Genomic DNA, 20,828 nt, shown 5'->3' on the forward strand with positions numbered 1-20,828 from the left:
ACTTCCAGGAGTAGCTCAAACTGCACTTGTCAAGGCTCGCACACATTGCACCAAATGTGGATCTAGGTCTGCTGTTGCTCTGCTGATCGTTCAGCGCGCTGTGTTTTAGGGACCAGCCCCTGTAGACTCTGACTGCTGCCAGCTTTCACTGTATTCTACATTTAAAATCAGTGTGCATTCTGTTTGCAAATTACTTTCAGAGGTGCTAAGTACCCTCGTTCAGCAAACGCTTATGGTGTGTTTGAGCCCTTATGTCTCCATCAGAGGCCACCTTAACCGACTTTATTTGGCTTCAATGCGCTGTTGAGTCTTCCCATAGGAATGAATGGTGTCGCGTGATCGGTGATTGATGGCTTTGTCTATTCATGTATACAGTCATTGGATCCAACCCAGATTTGTCACATGATGTCTTAAGAGATGAAAGCGAGAGAAGTGGTGATACTTATTCAACCCTAAGGGGAAATTAGTTACAGCAGTAATAACACAAACTATCACAGGGTGATTACTATTAAAAATTAAGACTGGCTTACATTTTTGGGATGGAATTATTTCTTTTTAAAATGTCAACACTTTGAGAGTATTTGATGTAAATCAGTGACAAAAAGAATGAAATACATCAATTGTATAAAAAGGATATTACAATCTTAAGAAATTAGTTGTTGTAGTTGTTGCAGAAAAATTGAATCTGATCGGCTATGATAAGCAGTGACGAGTGCAAAACCTGTCGCCAGTGATAAAAAAACATGTGCTGTGGTAAACTGCGTCTAATAGCTTTAATGGAGTGGCAGCTACGTTCATGTAGCTGATGTCGCATAGTATAGGACCGGTAGGGATGTAGACTGAAGGATCTGCTAGGCGAGAGGCATGACCTATTTCTATAGAAATAGCCCCGTTTTATTGTCAGCTTCTTGGTTAACTCAACTATATGTTTGTTAGAAGACAACTTATTGTCTACCCAAATACCCAGATATTTGTAAGCATATCATTTGGGCACCATCAAGATACAGATTCTTAAATCTTTAGAGTAATTGTGCGCTCTAGAAAACAACATATACACTGCTCAAAAAAATAAAGGGAACACTTAAACAACACAATGTAACTCCAAGTCAATCACACTTCTGTGAAATCAAACTGTCCACTTAGGAAGCAACACTGATTGACAATAAATTTCACATGCTGTTGTGCAAATGGAATAGACAAAAGGTGGAAATTATAGGCAATTAGCAAGACACCCCCAATAAAGGACTGGTTCTGCAGGTGGTGACCACAGACCACTTCTCAGTTCCTATGCTTCCTGGCTGATGTTTTGGTCACTTTTGAATGCTGGCGGTGCTTTCACTCTAGCGGTAGCATGAGACGGAGTCTACAACCCACACAAGTGGCTCAGGTAGTGCAGCTCATCCAGGATGGCACATCAATGCGAGCTGTGGCAAGAAGGTTTGCTGTGTCTGTCAGCGTAGTGTCCAGAGCATGGAGGCGCTACCAGGAGACAGGCCAGTACATCAGGAGACGTGGAGGAGGCCGTAGGAGGGCAACAACCCAGCAGCAGGACCGCTACCTCCGCCTTTGTGCAAGGAGGAGCACTGCCAGAGTCCTGCAAAATGACCTCCAGCAGGCCACAAATGTGCATGTGTCAGCATATGGTCTCACAAGGGGTCTGAGGATCTCATCTCGGTACCTAATGGCAGTCAGGCTACCTCTGGCGAGCACATGGAGGGCTGTGCGGCCCCACAAAGAAATGCCACCCCACACCATGACTGACCCACCGCCAAACCGGTCATGCTGGTGGATGTTGCAGGCAGCAGAACGTTCTCCACGGCGTCTCCAGACTCTGTCACGTCTGTCACAGGTGCTCATGTGCTCAGTGTGAACCTGCTTTCATCTGTGAAGAGCACAGGGTGCCAGTGGCGAATTTGCCAATCTTGGTGTTCTCTGGCAAATGCCAAACGTCCTGCACGGTGTTGGGCTGTAAGCACAACCCCCACCTGTGGACGTCGGGCCCTCATACCACCCTCATGGAGTCTGTTTCTGACCGTTTGAGCAGACACATGCACATTTGTGGCCTGCTGGAGGTCATTTTGCAGGGCTCTGGCAGTGCTCCACCTGCTCCTCCTTGCACAAAGGCGGAGGTAGCGGTCCTGCTGCTGGGTTGTTGCCCTCCTACGGCCTCCTCCACGTCTCCTGATGTACTGGCCTGTCTCCTGGTAGCGCCTCCATGCTCTGGACACTACGCTGACAGACACAGCAAACCTTCTTGCCACAGCTCGCATTGATGTGCCATCCTGGATGAGCTGCACTACCTGAGCCACTTGTGTGGGTTGTAGACTCCGTCTCATGCTACCGCTAGAGTGAAAGCACCGCCAGCATTCAAAAGTGACCAAAACATCAGCCAGGAAGCATAGGAACTGAGAAGTGGTCTGTGGTCACCACCTGCAGAACCAGTCCTTTATTGGGGGTGTCTTGCTAATTGCCTATAATTTCCACCTTTTGTCTATTCCATTTGCACAACAGCATGTGAAATTTATTGTCAATCAGTGTTGCTTCCTAAGTGGACAGTTTGATTTCACAGAAGTGTGATTGACTTGGAGTTACATTGTGTTGTTTAAGTGTTCCCTTTATTTTTTTGAGCAGTGTATTTAGTTTTTCCCACATTCGATACTAATTTAATTAAGAACAATTAGTGTTTTTTGTAAGACGAAAGAATTCTGTAGGTCAGATAGAGCCTGTGTCACGACTTCCGCCGAAGTCGGCTTCTCTCTTTGTTCGGGCGGCGTTCGGCGGTCGACATCACTGGCTTTCTAGCCATCGCCGCTCATTTTTCATTGATCCATTTGTTTTGTCTTGTTCCCTGCACACCTGGTTTTCATTCCCCAATCACACTGCATGTATTTATTGCTCTGTTCCCCCTCATGTCTTTGTGTGAAATTTTAATTGTTGATTCGCCAGACTGGTTTGCTTATACCGTGTTGTTCACGAAGATGTTTATTGTTAAACATAAATTATTGTGACTGTTTTGCGCGTTTTGCACTTTTGCCTATTGGCTGGAGGTTTTGATGCAGTTGCATCCGTCTGTTGGTTTCTCCTGCCTCAATAAAGTGTGCGCCTGTTCACAACTCTCTGCTCTCCTGCACCTGACTTTGCTACCAGTACGCACACACCTGACAGCCTGGTCCACAGTGGACGCTATAGAATACACAACGATTATTCACAGACAAACCAATATCATTCGTGTAGATAGTACAAGGTACTAGACTTAGAAATGTAGACCCTTGCGGAACACCTTTTGTTATATTAAGAAAACTAGACTGAACACCATCAATAGATATACATTGCGTTCTATCAGTCAGATAAATTAAGTGCAAGCGACCTCATCTAGGCCAATTGAAGATAGCTTCTGAAGCAACAATGAATGATCAACAGTGAAAGGTCCATAAAGAGTGCAGCACAATGTTGTTTCTTATCTAAACAATTTACTACATCATTTACTGCTAGGGATGCAGCAAAGATGGTGCTATGTCCTAGTCTAAAACCAGACTGATTAACATCAAGAATACTATTCATAGATACGAAAGATCGTAACTGAGAATTGATCAAGGATTCTAATATTATTGCTCTGAAATAGGTTGATCGTTATTTAGGTGGCAAGGGTCATCTCCGTTGCGAAGAGGAGGTACATGAGCCGCCTTCCAAACCCTGGGGTAGTACCAGATATAATCGTCAGGTAAAAAATATGAGCCATTGATTCTACCTCAAACAAAGTGTTACCCAAATAACAGATATGCTATCCTGTTGTCTCTGTGACTCCCATAGAAAAAATGTTGTTCAATCATGGCTCTCAGTGAAATTGCATTCTTATGACATATGTTCCCAAAAGCAAGTCCTGCATCGAAACCCTATTATAAATGAGCTAATAACACTATTTGACAGAAGCTTTGTGTTTTTAAAATTGTATCAACTAATTATCAATTATTCCTGACTAGAAAAGACTTGGGGACTTTGTGGGTGTGAACTTTAGTACAGGGTTCGGGAGGGACATAAGGATTTTAATGGTGTAGGACCATAGCTGGGTTGGTGGGGAAGAGCAAGATGCCACTAAAGATGTTGTGGTTGTACGAGTCATCAAACAGCCCACATGCCCAGGGAAGCTCCATGTATCATTGACCATCTTTCTCCAGTTGCAGAATCATGGCACCTGATATGTACTCGGAACTACCATTGAAGTTGTCCTGGACGTTGTGTAGCAGCCGCTGTCCATTTTTGGTCAAGTACACACCGATTTTCGGAGAAGACTTTCGTCGACCATGGCGGTGAATCTAAAGTAGTAGACTCCTTTCACTGGTGCTCTGAAGATGCCTGTATCAAAGGAGAATCAGGGATAAACACTATCCGTCTCTCATAGACACCGGAGCAGCCTGTTAAGCATGTGCGTTTGTACAGTATATGAAGATGGTATGTGTTAGCAGTACCTAGTATTGTTGCAACCCACTGGGCACACCACGTCATTTCAATGTGGAAATGTGTGTATTATTTGGTTGAGACGTTGATCAATGAGATTTCAACCTTTATTCACCCACTCAAAAAGACAGCCAGTTTGTTGAAATCCCAATGTGGTATCACTATTGCGATCAACCATCTAAAAGCACAAATTCCATTAGAAAAACAATGTCAGATTTTTTGTTTAGTTGTCATGTTTTATCACTGCACTGCACTTTCAACCATTATTAAGCAAAGCAAAGTTAAAAAGGGAAAACAATATCAGATAGTTTGTATTTATAAAACAACCTAATTAATTAGTTGTGTTAGTTTATTTGCCATCTAAATGTGTTATCACTGTGCTTCATCTAATAGCGCAAACAAATGACCTGGATTGCGGATGAGATTAAGTACATAGTGCAAGTGTAGTACAAAAGTACATAGTACAAAAGTACATAGTGCAAGTGATCATTACGGTTCAAGAGTCAACGCAGATTACTATAGCAATTGTGAAGATCTCCACAGACCTGCTTTGCATGCTATCTTGACATGCACGCATCTATGATTACATAGGAAGACATATATAAACTCAAAAAAAGAAACATCCCTTTTACAGGACCCTGTCTTTCAAAGATAATTCGTAAAAATCCAAATAACTTCACAGATCTTCATTGTAAAGGATAACACTGTTTCCCATGCTTGTTCAATGAACCATAAACAATTAATGAACATGCACCTGTCGAACGGTCGTTAAGACACTAACAGCTTACAGACGGTAGGCAATTAAGGTCACAGTTATGAAAACTTAGGACACTAAAGAGGCCTTTCTACTGACTCTGAAAAACACCTAAAGAAAGATGCCCAGGGTCCCTGCTCATCTGCGTGAATGTGCCTTAGGCATGCTGCAAGGAGGCATGAGGACTGCAGATGTGGCCAGGGCAATAAATTGCAATGTCCGTACTGTGAGACGCCTAAGACAGCGCTACAGGGAGACAGGACGGACAGATGATTGTCCTCGCAGTGGCAGACCACGTGTACAACACCTGCACAGGATCGGTACATCCGAACATCACACCTGCGGGACAGGTACAGGATTACACCAGGAATGTACAATCCCTCAATCAGTGCTAAGATTGTCCACAATAGGCTGAGAGAGGCTGGACTGAGGGCTTGTAGGTCTGTTGTACAGACATCACCGGCAACAGCATTGCCTATGGGCACAAACCCACCGTCGCTGGACCAGACAGGACTGGCAAAAAGTGCTCTTCACTGACGAGTCGTTGTTTGTCAGTGACAGGAATGTCAGTGTTCTGCCATGGCCAACGAAGAGCCCAGATCTCAATCCCATTGAGCACGTCTGGGACCTGTTGGATCAGAGATTGAGGTCTAGGGCCATCCCCCCCAGAAATGTCCGGGAACTTGCAGGTTCCTTGTTGGAAGAGTGGGGTAACATCTCACAGCAAGAACTAGCAAATCTGGTGCAGTCCATGAGGAGGAGATGCACTGCAGTAGTTAATGCAGCTGGTGGCCACACCAGATATTGACTGTTACTTTTGATTTTGATCCCCCCTTTGTTCAAGGACACATTATTCAATTTCTGTTAGTCACATGTTGTAACGGGCTTCCTCCTTCTCCTCATCCGAAGAGGAGTAGCAAGGATTAGACCAAAATGCAGCGTTGTGATAAGACATGATTTTTAATCAACAAAACAGAAAACACGACGAACACTTGAATAATTACAAAACAACAAACGACGTAGACAGACCTGGACGACGAACTTACTTGAAACACGAAGAACGCAAGAACAGGAAAACTGACTACATAAAACGAACGAATAAACAAAACCGAAACAGTCCCGCGTGGCGTAACATACACTGACACAGGAGACAACCACCCACAACAAACAATGTGAAAACACCTACCTTAATATGGCTCTCAATCAGAGGAAATGAAAACCACCTGCCTCTAATTGAGAGCCATATCAGGTCACCCTTAAACCAACATAGAAACACATAACATAGACCACCCACCCAAACTCACGCCCTGACCGTCAAACACATACAAAATAACAGAAAAACGGTCAGGAACGTGACACATGTCTTTGGATCTTAACAACTTAGTCTCAGTTGTTGAATCTTGTTACGTTCATACAAATATTTACACATTTTGAGATTGCTGAAAATAAATGCAGTTGACAGTGAGAGGATGTTTCTTTTTTTGCTGAGTTTAGTTACAGTAGGCTAACCTCAAAATGTGGCCATAAGGTTGAATAAATACTGTTACAATAGTTTGTAAGATTGTTAACTTCAGGCTATTTACTCTATTACAAAAGTATTATTGAATTGTGTTTGTCTGACAGCGCAACTTATTATCAACATTTGAAGGAGATGTGTCTTTTGTGCCAATGACTCAGTCTGGCTATAATTCCAGTTTGTCTACAAATTAATAGTTGATATGTTGGATTCATGTCTCCATCTCAACCAAGAATACTTAGTTAAATTATAGGACTAAATCAAATCAAACCTTATTTAAAGTGCATTTACATTCCAATTTGATTTAGTGTTTGAGATGGAGACGTAAGATTGGTGCCGACAGAGATGGTCGCCTCGCTTCGCTTTCTTAGGACATTATGCAGTATTTCGTTTTTTATGTATTATTTCTTACATTGTTACCCCAGGAAATCTTAAGTCTTATTACATACAGCCGGGAAGAACTATTGGATATAAGAGCAACGTCAACTTACCAACATTACGACCAGGAATACGCATCCTCTGTTTGGACCACCACCCAGGACAATGGATTGGATCCCAGTAGGCGACCCAAAACAATGGCGCCGCAGAAGGGGCAGACGGAGCGGTCTTCTGATCAGGCTCCGTAGACGGGCACATCGCTCACCGCTCCCGAGTATACTACTCGCTAATGTCCAGTCTCTTGACAACAAGGTTGACGAAATTCGAGCAAGGGTTACCTTCCAGAGAGACATCAGAGATTGTAACATTCTCTGTTTCACGGAAACATGGCTCATTCGGGATATGTTATCAGAGTCGGTACAGCCACACGGTTTCTTCACGCATCGCGCCGACAGAAACAAACATCTCTCTGGTAAGAAGAAGGGCGGGGGTGTATGCCTTATGATTAACGAGTCGTGATGTGATCATAACAATATACAGGAACTCAAGTTCTTTTGTTCACCTGACCTAGAATTCCTTACAATCAAATGCCGACCGCATTATCTACCAAGAGAATTCTCTTCGACTATAATCACAGCCGTGTATATCCCCCCCAAGCAGACACCTCGACCGCCCTGAAAGAACTTCATTGGACTCTATGTAAACTGGAAACCATATATCCTGAGGCTGCATTTATTGTAGCTGGGGATATTAACAGAGCTAATCTGAAAACAAGGCTCCCTAAATTTTATCAGCATATCGAATGCGGGCTGGCAGCGTTCTGGATTATTGCTACTCTAACTTCTGCGATGCATACAAAGCCCTCCCTCGCCCTCCTTTCGGGCAAATCTGACCACGACTCTATTTTGTTGCTCCCAGCCTATAGACAGAAACTAAAACAGGAAATGCCCGTGCTCAGGTCTGTTCAACGCTGCTCCGACCAATCGGACTCCACGCTTCAAGATTGCTTCGATCACGTGGACTGGGATATGTTCCGGAAAGCCTCAGACAACAACATTGATGTATACGCTGATTCTGTGAGCGAGTTTATTAGCAAGTGCATTGGTGATGTTGTACCCACTGAGACTATTAAAACCTTCCCCAACCAGAAACCGTGGATTGATGGCAGCATTCGCGCAAAACTGAAAGTGCAAACCACTGCTTTTAATCATGGCAAAGCGACCGGAAACATGACCAAATACAAACAGTGTAGCTATTCCCTCCGCAAGGCAATCAAACAAGCTAAGCGTCAGTATAGAGACAAAGTAGAGTTGCAATTCAACGGCTCAGACATGAGACGTATGTGGCAGGTTCTACAGTCAATCACGGATTACAAAAAGAAAACCAGCCCCGTCGCGGACACCGACGTCTTGCTCCCAGACAATTTAAACAACTTCTTTCCTTGCTTTGAGGACACTACTGTGCCACCGACATGGCCCGCTACCAAAAACCTGCGGGCTCTCCTTCACCGCCGCCAACGTGAGTAAAACATTTAAACGTGTTAACCCTCGCAAGGCAGCCGGCCCAGACAGCATCCCTAGCCGCATCCTCAGAGCATGCGCAGACCAGCTGGCTGGTGTGTTTACGGACATATTCAATCAATCCCTATCCCAGTCTGCTGTTCCCACATGCTTCAAGAGGGCCACCATTGTTCTTTTTCCCAAGAATGCTAAGGTAACTGAGCTAAACGACTATCACCCCGTAGCACTCACTTCTGTCACCATGAAGTGCTTTGAGAGACTAGTCAAGGATCATATCACCCCCACCATACCTGACACCCTAGACCCACTCCAATTTGCTTACCGCCCAATAGGTCCACAGACGACGCAATTGCAATCACACTGCACACTGCCCTAACCCATCTGGACAAGAGGAATACCTATGTAAGAATGCTGTTCATTGACTACAGCTCAGCATTTAACACCATAGTACCCTCAAAGCTCATCATTAAGCTGGATGCCCTGGGTCTCGACCTCGCCGTGTGCATCTGGGTCCTGGACTTCCTGACGGGCCGCCCCCAGGTGGTGAGGGTAGGAAACAACATCTCCACCCCGCTGATTCCCAACACTGGGGACCCACAAGGGTGCGTTCTCAGCCCTCTCCTGTACTCCCTGTTCACCCATGACGGCGTGGCCATGCACACCTCCAACTCAATCATCAAGTTTGCAGACGACACTACAGTGGTAGGCTTGATTACCAACAACGACGAGACGGCCTACAGGGAGGAGGTGAGGGCTCTCGGAGTGTGGTGTCAGGAAAATAACCTCACACTCAACTAACCTCAAATAACCTCACAAAACAAAAGGAGATGATTGTGGACTTCAGGGAACAGCAGAGGGAGCACCCCACTATCCAAATTGACGGGATAGTAGTGGAGAAGGTGGAAAGTTTTAAGTTCCTCGGCGTACACATCACAGACAAACTGAAATGGTCCACCCACACAGACAGCATGGTGAAGAAGGCGCAACACCGTCTCTCAACAACATAAGGCATACACCCCCGCCCTTTTTTTCCTACCTGTGTTTGTGGGTAGTTGTTTTGTGTGTCTTCACCTAACAGAACTGTTTCGTTTTCGTTCACTCTCGTTGTTATTTTGTTTAGTGTTCAGTTTTGAATTAAATTATAATATGAACACTTACCACGCTGCGTTTTGGTCTCCTCCATTAGACGATCATTACAATATTTTTGTTTGAAAAGGAGAGGTTAATCCAACCAGAGCTTGAAATCAACCAAAGCTTGAAACCCTGAGCCTATATGTATTGTCTACTTTTAGTTGAACCCTGGATTGAATTGAAACAATAGCTGTAGATGACTTTGCAAATGCTATAATGGACCAAATAGTATCATTAACAATATATGACTGTTAAACCAACCCTTTGGAATGACTGCGCGAGCAACAGTGAATATTTAGTTATTAAGAAATTCCTCAATAATCATTCTCACGCTAGCAGGTTGGTAGTAGTCAGTGACAAATATCAATGCTTGGTTTGGTAAAACCCTCGATGGGAGACCAAAAATAGCTGTAGATAGATAAACTCTCTATCAGGAGGTGCTGCCCAGCCTATTGTCTTATTTTCTGATATTGGATATAACGTTGAAGATCTGACGCTGTTTCAAAGGTACAAATTCAACATATTTCATACAAGTTTTGTCTGTTGAAAATCGGTTACAATGATGACATAATCATGTGATTGACGTTTTATTCTCAAAACTACACCTTTTCCTAATCCAAAGTATTTTCCATGTAGATTTCTCGTCACAATACATTGACAAATTACGTTGGAACAACATTGATTCAACCAGTTTATGCCAAGTGGAATGTAAGCCACACCTGTAGTATTGTTGCTGTGCAAGCAGCACCTGTAGTATTGTTGCCATAAGCTGCACATGTAGTATTGTTGCCATAAGCAGCACATGTAGTAGTGTTGCTGTATAAGCAACATCTGTAGTATTAATGCTGTATAAGCAGCACCTGTAGTAATGTTGCTGTATAAGCAGCACATGTAGTATTGTTGTTGTATAAGCAGCACCTGTAGTATTGTTGCCATAAGCAGCACATGTAGTATTGTCGCTGTATAAGCAGCACCTGTAGTATTGTTGTTGTATAAGCAGCACCTGTAGTATTGTTGCCATAAGCAGCACATGTAGTATTGTTGTTGTATAAGCAGCACATGTAGTATTAATGATGTATATGCAGCACATGTAGTAGTGTTGCTGTATAAGCAGCACATGTAGTATCAATGATGTATATGCAGCACATGTAGTATTAATGATGTATATGCAGCACATGTAGTAGTGTTGCTGTATAAGCAGCACATGTAGCATTGTTGCTGTATAAGCAGCACCTGTAGTATTGTTGCCATAAGCAGCACATGTAGTATTGTTGTTGTATAAGCAGCACATGTAGTATTGTTGCTGTATAAGCAGCACCTGTAGTATTAATGATGTATATGCAGCACATGTAGTAGTGTTGCTGTATAAGCAGCACATGTAGTATCAATGATGTATATGCAGCACATGTAGTATTAATGATGTATATGCAGCACATGTAGTAGTGTTGCTGTATAAGCAGCACATGTAGCATTGTTGCTGTATAAGCAGCACCTGTAGTATTGTTGCCATAAGCAGCACATGTAGTATTGTTGCCACAAGCAGCATCTGTAGTATTGTTGCCATAAGCAGCAGCTGTAGTATTGTTGCCATAAGCAGCACCTGTAGTATTGTTGCCATAAGCAACACCTGTAGTATTGTTGCCATAAGCAGCACATGTAGTACTGTTGCTGTACAAGCAGCACCTGTAGTATTGTTGCTGTACAAGCAGCACCTGTAGTATTGCTGTCATAAGCAGCCCCTGTAGTACTTTTGCTGCATAAACAGCACCTGTAGTAGTGTTGCTGTATAAGCAACACTGGTAGTGTTGTTGCTGTATATGCAGCACCTGTAGTATTGTTGCTGTATAAGGAGCACCTGTAGTATTGTTGCCATAAGCAGCACCTTGCAGTATTGCTGCCGTAAGCAGCACCTGTAGTACTGTTGCCATAAGCAGCACATGTAGTATTGTTGCCATAAGCAGCACCTGTAGTATTGTTGCCATAAGCAGCACCTGTAGTATTGTTGCCATAAGCAGCACCTTGTAGTATTGCTGCCGTAAGCAGCACCTGTAGTACTGTTGCCATAAGCAGCACATGTAGTATTGTTGCCATAAGCAGCACCTGTTGTATTGTTGCCGTAAGCAGCACCTGTAGTATTGTTGCTGTACAAGCAGCACCTGTAGTATTGTTGCCATAAGCAGCACCTGTAGTATTGGTACCATAAGCAGCACATGTAGTATTGTTGCCATAAGCAGCACATGTAGTATTGCTGGCATAAGCAGCACCTGTAGTATTGTTGCAATAAGCAGCAGCCGTAGTATTGTTGCCATAAGCAGCACCTGTAGTATTGTTGCCATAAGTAGCACCTGTAGTAGTGTTGCTGTACAAGCAGCACCTGTAGTATTGGTGCCATAAGCAGCACATGTAGTATTGCTGCCATAAGCAGCACCTGTAGTATTGTTGCAATAAGCAGCAGCCGTAGTATTGTTGCCATAAGCTGTACCTGTAGTATTGTTGCCATAAGCAGCACCTGTAGTATTGTTGCCATAAGTAGCACCTGTAGTATTGTTGCTGTATAAGCAGCACCTGTAGTATTGTTGCCATAAGCAGCACCTGTAGTATTTCTCCCATAAGCAGCACCTGTAGTATTGTTTCCATAAGCAGCACCTGTAGTATTGTTGCCAATAGCAACACCTGTAGTATTGTTGCCATGAGCAGCACCTGTAGTACTTTTGCGGCATAAACAGCACCTGTAGTAGTGTTGCTGTATAAGCAGCACCTGTAGTAGTGTTGTTGCTGTATATGCAGCACCTGTAGTATTGTTGCTGTATAAGGAGCACCTGTTGCATTGTTGCTGTATAAGCAGCACCTGTAGTATTGTTGCCATAAGCAGCACCTGTAGTATTGTTGCCATAAGCAGCACCTGTAGTATTGCTGTTGTATAAGCAGCACCTGTAGTACTGTTGCTGTACAAGCAGCACATGTAGTATTGTTGCCATAAGCAGCACCTGTAGTATTGTTGCTACAAGCAGCACATGTAGTATTGTTGCCATAAGCAGCGCCTGTGGTACTGTTGCTGTACAATCAGCACCTGTAGTATTGCTGCCATAAGCAGCCCCTGTAGTACTTTTGCAGAATAAACAGCACCTGTAGTAGTGTTGCTGTATATGCAGCACCTGTAGTAGTGTTGTTGCTGTATATGCAGCACCTGTAGTATTGTTGCTGTATAAGGAGCACCTGTTGCATTGTTGCTGTATAAGCAGCACCTGTAGTATTGTTGCCATAAGCAGCACCTGTAGTATTGTTGCCATAAGCAGCACCTGTAGTATTGCTGTTGTACAAGCAGCACCTGTAGTACTGTTGCTGTACAATCAGCACCTGTAGTATTGCTGCCATAAGCAGCCCCTGTAGTACTTTTGCGGCATAAACAGCACCTGTAGTAGTGTTGCTGTATAAGCAACACCGGTAGTGTTGTTGCTGTATATGCAGCACCTGTAGTATTGTTGCGGTATAAGGAGCACCTGTAGTATTGTTGCCATAAGCAGCACCTTGTAGCATTGCTGCCGTAAGCAGCACCTGTAGTACTGTTGCCATAAGCAGCACATGTAGTATTGTTGCCATAAGCAGCACCTGTAGTATTGTTGCCATAAGCAGCACCTGTAGTATTGTTGCTGTACAAGCAGCACCTGTAGTATTGTTGCCATAAGCAGCACCTGTAGTATTATTGCCATAAGCAGCACCTGTAGTATTGTTGCCATAAGCAGCACCTGTAGTATTGGTACCATAAGCAGCACCTGTAGTATTGCTGCCATAAGCAGCACCTGTAGTATTGTTGCCATAAGCAGCAGCCGTAGTATTGTTGCCATAAGCAGCCCTTGTAGTATTGTTGCCATAAGCAGCACCTGTAGTATTGTTGCCATAAGCAGCACCTGTAGTATTGCTGCCATAAGCAGCACCTGTAGTATTGTTGCCATAAGCAGCACCTGTAGTATTGCTGCCATAAGCAGCACCTGTAGTATTGCTGCCATAAGCAGCACCTGTAGTATTGTTGCCATAAGCAGCACCTGTAGTATTGCTGCCATAAGCAGCACCTGTAGTATTGTTGCCATAAGCAGCACCTGTAGTATTGTTGCCATAAGCAGCACCTGTAGTATTGCTGCCATAAGCAGCCCTTCTAGTATTGTTGCCATAAGCAGCACCTGTAGTATTGTTGCCATAAGCAGCACCTGTAGTATTGCTGCCATAAGCAGCCCCTGTAGTACGTTTGCGGCATAAACAGCACCTGTAGTATTGGTGCTGTATAAGCAGCACCTGTAGTATTGTTGCTGTATAAGCAGCACATGTAGTAGTGTTGCTGTATAAGCAGCACATGTAGTATTGTTGCTGTATAAGCAGCACATCTAGTAGTGTTGCTGTATAAGCAGCACATGTAGTATTGTTGCTGTATAAGCAGCACCTGTAGTATTTCTGCCACAAGCAGCACCTGTAGTATTGTTTCCATAAGCAGCAACTGTAGTATTGTTGCCATAAGCAACACGTGTAGTATTGTTGCCATAAGCAGCACATGTAGTACTGTTGCTGTACAATCAGCACCTGTAGTACTGTTGCTGTACAATCAGCACCTGTAGTATTGCTGCCATAAACAGCCCCTGTAGTATTTTTGCTGCATAAACAGCACATGTAGTAGTGTTGCTGTATAAGCAGTACCTGTAGTAGTGTTGTTGCTGTATATGCAGCACCTGTAGTATTGTTGCTGTATAAGGAGCACCTGTTGCATTGTTGCTGTATAAGCAGCAACTGTAGTATTGTTGCCATAGGCAGCACCTGTAGTATTGCTGCCAAAAGCAGCACCTGTAGTACTGTTGCCATACAAGCTGCACCTGTATTATTGCTGCCATAAGCAGCACCTGTAGAATTGTTGCCATAAGCAGCCATTGTAGTATTGTTGCCATAAGCAGCACCTGTATTATTGCTGCCATAAGCAGCACCTTTCGTACTGTTGCTTCACAAGCAGCACCTGTAGTAGTGTTGCCATAAGCAGCACCTGTAGTACTGTTGCTGTACAAGCAGCACCTGTAGTATTGTTGCCATAAGCAGCACATGTAGTATTGTTGCCACAAGCAGCACCTGTAGTATTGTTGCCACAAGCAGCACCTGTAGTATGGCTGCCATAAACAGCACCTGTTGTACTGTTGCTGCATGAACAACACCTGTTGTATTGTTGCTGTATATGCAGCACCTGTTGTAGTGTTGCTGTATAAGCAACACCTGTATTATTGTTGCTGTATAAGCAGCACCTGTAGTGTTGCTGTATATGCAGCACCTGTAGTATTTTTGCCATAACCAGCACATGTAGTATTGTTGCCATAAGCAGCACCTGTAGTATTGTTGCCATGAGCAGCACCTGTAGTACTGTTGCCATAAGCAGCACCTGTAGTATTGCTGCTGTATAAGCAGAACCTGTAGTATTGCTGCCATAAGCAGCACCTGTAGAATTGCTGCCATAAGCAGCACCTGTAGTACTGTTGCTGTACAAGCAGCACCTGTAGCATTGTTGCTGTATAAGCAGCACATGTAGTATTGTTGCTGTACAAGCAGCACCTGTAGTATTGTTGCTGTACAAGCAGCACCTGTAGCATTGTTGCTGTATAAGCAGCACCTGTAGTATTGTTGCCATAAGCAGCACCTGTAGTATTGTTGCCACAAGCAGCACCTGTAGTATTGTTGCCATAAGCAGCACCTGTAGTATTGTTGCCATAAGCAGCACCTGTAGTATTGTTGCCATAAGCAACACTTGTATTATTGTTGCCATAAGCAGCACCTGTAGTATTGCTACCGTAAGCAGCACCTGTAGTACTGTTGCCATAAGCAGCACCTGTAGTATTGTTGCCATAAGCAGCACCTGTAGTATTGTTGCCATAAGCAGCACCTGTAGTATTGTTGCCATAAGCAACACGTGTAGTATTGTTGCCATAAGCAGCACCTGTAGTATTGTTGCCATAAGCAACACGTGTAGTATTGTTGCCATAAGCAGCACCTGTAGTATTGTTGCCATAAGCAGCACCTGTAGTATTGTTGCCATAAGTAGCACCTGTAGTATTGTTGCCATAAGCAGCACCTGTAGTATTGTTGCTGCACAAGCAGCACCTGTAGCATTGTTGCCATAAGCAGCACCTGTAGTATTGCTGCCATAAGCAGCACCTGTAGTATTGCTGCCATAAGCAGCACCTGTAGTATTGTTACTGTACAAGCAGCACCTGTAGTAGTGTTGCCATAAGCAGCACCTGTAGTATTGTTGCTGCATAAACAGCACCCTTTGTATTGTTGCTGTACAAGCAACACCTGTATTTTTGTTGCCATAAGCAGCACCTGTAGAATTGCTGCCATAAGCACCAATCGGGGTCAAACAAAGCTAATTAGATAGCCAAAGAGCTGGGCTTGATGGGACTATCCGTAAACCATGTATCTGGTGTAGAATGTAGCTACTAACCTTGTACGACAGCATGCCTTTTCATTTTGCTAAAAAATTATAAGGATATTCAGAGTTATGAAAACTGGTTGTTTTGCAAATGTTGAAGTTATAATATGGCTACTAATACTTGGAAAGCTAAATCAAAGTCCAAGTATACAGATTTGACTATATTCTTGCAGAAAAATATAATAGGAATGCAAATGTCTCCTTCACTATTTGCCCAAATGTACCTGGGGACTTCACACTAAAAGTCTTGTAGTTCTCATACCTCAAGTTATCCATCTGAAACTTTGCACATACACTTCTGCCATCTTGTGGACACTATTGGAATTACAACCAGAGTGATGGCTGGAACTGTGATCTTTCTCTTGCATTTCAAAGATGGTGGTAGAAAAAGACTGGTTGTTTTTTCTGAGTATTTTATTCTACCAGATCTATTGTGTTATATTCTCCTACATTCAATTCACATTTCCACAATCTCCAAAGTGTTTCCTTTCAAATGGTACCAAGAATATGCATATCCTTGCTTCAGGTCCTGAGCTACAGGCAGTTAGATTTGGGTCATTTAGGCAAAAGAATAAATAAAAAGTGTCTATCCCTAATTATTTTTAATGCCATAAGCTGCACCTGTAGTATTGTTGGTGTAAGGCTGTAAACTGTTACCTGAGGTTGTGTCGTAAGCATTGCCGATGTTGGTGAATACTTGTGTGTAGACCAGAGTTTTCTCTGAGTTGAATCATCCCACATATCCTGAGTTAGTCAAACCAACAGAGAAAGCCACATTCGTTCTGTCTGCAAACACAGGAGAGTAAGCTTTGTTTAGCCCATTTTACTCTTATAAGCATGACACGGCCACACAGTGTTTGTGTCCGTAAATGATGGATTGAGCTGATGGTTTTTGTATGTCACCTGCAATAATTCTCTTCAGTTCCTCCAGCTTGCTCTCACTGAATGGAAAAACGTAATATTGTTATAGTAATGATTATTGTCATGAACCGGCTCAAAGCCCGTAACAAAAGGGAGACCACATGGAGATAAGGAATAACAAAATATATGTATTAACTAAGGTAAAGTAAATACAATTAACAATGGTGTGTGTGTAGTCAGTAGTCAGTAGTGTAGGTGAGTGGTTGCGTGTATACATGTGATAAGTAGGGGTGTTGAAGGGTGCCAACACAAACAAACCAAATAACCACAACAAGGCCACAACCAAAATCTGAGTCTCACTGGCTGTAACTCTAGTCCCCAAGGCTGACAGTTCTGCTGCTTGGGCTGAAATTATGAATCATTTTTTTTATATTTGCATTGAATGAATTATTAAGGAAATGTTTTTTTTTACAGATTCAGCTCTCATGATTTAGCACATTGAACATAGCTTAATGTTACCTGTGTGTTCTTTCTTCATTTCCTCCACCTGACTCTCACTGGCTGCTACTCTGTTCTCCAGGGTTGACACTTCTGCTGCTTGGGCTGAAATGATAGAATATAGTATATACTATACAGTTGAAGTCGGAACTTTATTTTAAGAATGTGAAATGTCAGAATAATAGTAGAGAGAATGATTTATTTCAGCTTTTATTTCTTTCATCACATTCCCAGTGGGTCAGAAGTTTACATACACTCAATTAGTATTTGGTAGCATTGCCTTTAAATTGTTTAACTTGGGTAAAACGTTTCATGTAGCCTTCCACAAAATTCCCACAATAAGTTGGGTGAATTTTGGCCCATTCCTCCTGACAGAGCTGGTGTAACTGAGTCAGGTTTGTAGGCCTCCTTGCTCGCACACGCTTTTTCAGTTCTGCAAACAAATTTTCTATAGGATTGAGGTCAGGGCTTTGTGATGGCCACACCAATACCTTGACTTTGTTGTCCTTAAGCCATTTTGCTACAACTTTGGAAGTATGCTTGGGGTCATTGTCCATTTGGAAGACCTAAGCTTTAACTTCCTGACTGATTTTTTGAGATAATGCTTCAATATATCCACATAATTTTCCTTCCTCAATATGCCATCTATTTTGTGAAGTGCACCATTCCCTCCTGCAGCAAAGCACCACCACAACATGATGCTGTCACCCCCATGCTTCACGGTTGGGATGGTGTTCTTCGGCTTGCAAGCCTCCCCCTTTTTCCTTCAAACATAATGATGGTCATTATGGCCAAACAGCTCTATTTTTGTTTCATCAGACCAGAGGACATTTCTCCAAAAAGTACGATCTTTGTCCCCATGTGCAGTTGCAAACCGTAGTCTGGCTTTTTTATGGCGGTTTTGGAGCAGTGGCTTCTTCCTTGCTGAGCTGCCTTTCAGGTTATGTCGATATAGGACTTGTTTTACTGTGGATATAGATACTTTTGTACCTGTTTCCTCCAGCATCTTCACAAGGTTCTTTGCTGTTGTTCTGGGATTGATTTGCACTTTTAGCACCAAAGTATGTTCATCTCTAGGAGACAGAACGCGTCTCCTTCCTGAGTGGTATGACGGCTGCGTGGTCCCATGGTGTTTATACTTGCATACTATTGTTTGTACAGATGAACGTGGTACCTTCAGGCCTTTGGAAATTGCTCCCAGGGATGAACCAGGCTGATTTCTTTTGATTTTCCCATGATGTCAAGCAAAGAGGCACTGAGTTTGAAGGTAGGCCTTGAAATATATCCACAGCTACACCTCCAATTGACCCAAATTATGTCAATTAGCCTATCCGAATCTTCTAAAGCCATGGCATCATTTTCGGGAATGTTCCAAGCTGTTTCAAGGCACAGTCAACTTAGTGTATGTACACTTCTGACCCACTGGAATTGTGTTACAGTGAATTATAAGTGAAATAATCTGTCTGTAAACAATTGTTAGAAAAATTACTTGTGTCATGCACAAAGTAGATGTCCTAACCGACTTGCAAAAACTACATGTTTTATAGAGTTTTAGCTCTCATTCATATTCAGATCTCATTATTACCAGAATTGTCTTTCTTCATCTCCTCTAACTGACTCTCACTGGAACTCAGTCTGGCCTCCAAGGCTAAAATCTGAATTTTTTTTGAATATTGAATTCAATAAAAGTGTTATTTAATAAAAGAACAACAGAAGGGTGGAGCATTTGATTTTATATTATGTTTGTTCTTTCACTACCTGCATTCCCATTCTTCAGTTCCTCCACCTGTCTGTCACTGGCTGTTACTCTGGCCTCCAAGGCTGGACAATAATGAATTCAAGAAATTACTTAAAGCGATAGTTCACACAAATTACAAAAGTTCCTCCAGCTGGCTCTCACTGGCCGTCACTCTATTGTCCAAGGCTGTTGTCACAAAATTGTTTGAAAATGATCAACAGTAGGCCGAACCATTCTTATGAAACTCATGATTTAGCACATTGAACATAGCTTATATAACCTGCATTTTCTTTCTTCAGTGTACTTCCGGAATTGACTGAATTGACCCCGACCAACCCCAGTCTCTCATGACAGGTTTAACTATTAAACGAATTGGAAGTGGCTGTGGATTAGAGCGTCTGCTAAATTATACCAAAACGGTAATGTTGCAAACCTGGGGGAGCTTAGAATAAGTACAATGTCTTTTATGGTAAATAAGAATTTGTTCTTAACTGACTTTCCTACTAGCAGAAAGCAGCGGTAGAGCTGCAAGTGTAACAGTATAACTTTAGTACGTCCCCTCGCACCGACACGGGCGCGAACCAGGGACCCTCTGCACACATCAACAACGGTCGCCCACGAAGCATCGTTACCCATCGCTCCACAAAGGCCACGGCCCTTGCAGAGCAAGGTGCAACACTACTTGTAGGTTTCAGAGCAAGTGACGTAACTGATTGAAACGCTAGTAGCGCGTACCCGCTAACTAGCTAGCCATTTCACATCCGTTACACAAGCATTGTAGGATGCTGCATTTGCCTCTGACGTTAAGTGTGATGCACGTTGGCAACCGTCATTACACACACCTCCGACCAATCATTAGGCACACCTGGACTTCATCCCTACCCTGATTACTTCACCTTTATCTAGCACTGTAGAATTTATCATCAGACAGTATTGGTTCTGTTATCATGTCCAGACGCTTCTCCTCTTTTGTATTTGAGTTTAATGGTAATGTTCATTTACCATTAAACTCACCAACTGCACCTAATTCCTGACTCCCTGCGTCTCCATTACAGTGTGTTTGTGTGTGACAATTATAATTTAACAGCAGTGCTCCAAAGCTATGGTCTGCACAAATACTAATAATACATAGATAAATCGTTATGGGTCCTCTTAGGTGATCAAGATCACATAGATGCTTCAGAAACCTCTTTCTCTTCCTAATGTGCGATTTGATCTCTCTTCTCCTCTGGACCACTCTGAGAAGCTCAACCTGCTCTGAGAGGAGCCCGCCCCCAGCACCTTACCTCCTACCACGAGACCACGCAGACGATCTGCCAGCCTACTCCCCCAATCGTCAGAGGAGACCTGAAGGGCGTCGACAAGGAGCAGCTCAGAAGACTTCTGAAAACAAAGAATAAGCCCAAGCTCCTGTCTGAGGCATTCTGCCACGACGTGACCTAAAACTGTTGAAGTTATGTTACAGACAAAGGGTTGGTCATGACACCCCTGGGTGTGGAGGAGAGAGACTTCCCCATCAC

The 20,828-nt window shown here is 43.2% G+C and overlaps 1 pseudogene; it reads right to left on the reverse strand.

The window, feature by feature from the left end:
• Positions 1-4,043: 4,043 nt before the first annotated feature.
• LOC120032766 lies at positions 4,044-20,184 on the reverse strand (annotated as a pseudogene).
• Positions 20,185-20,828: the final 644 nt, after the last annotated feature.

This window comes from Salvelinus namaycush, chromosome 39 (genome assembly GCF_016432855.1).
Source record: "Salvelinus namaycush isolate Seneca chromosome 39, SaNama_1.0, whole genome shotgun sequence".
NCBI classification, from domain to species: domain Eukaryota; kingdom Metazoa; phylum Chordata; class Actinopteri; order Salmoniformes; family Salmonidae; genus Salvelinus; species Salvelinus namaycush.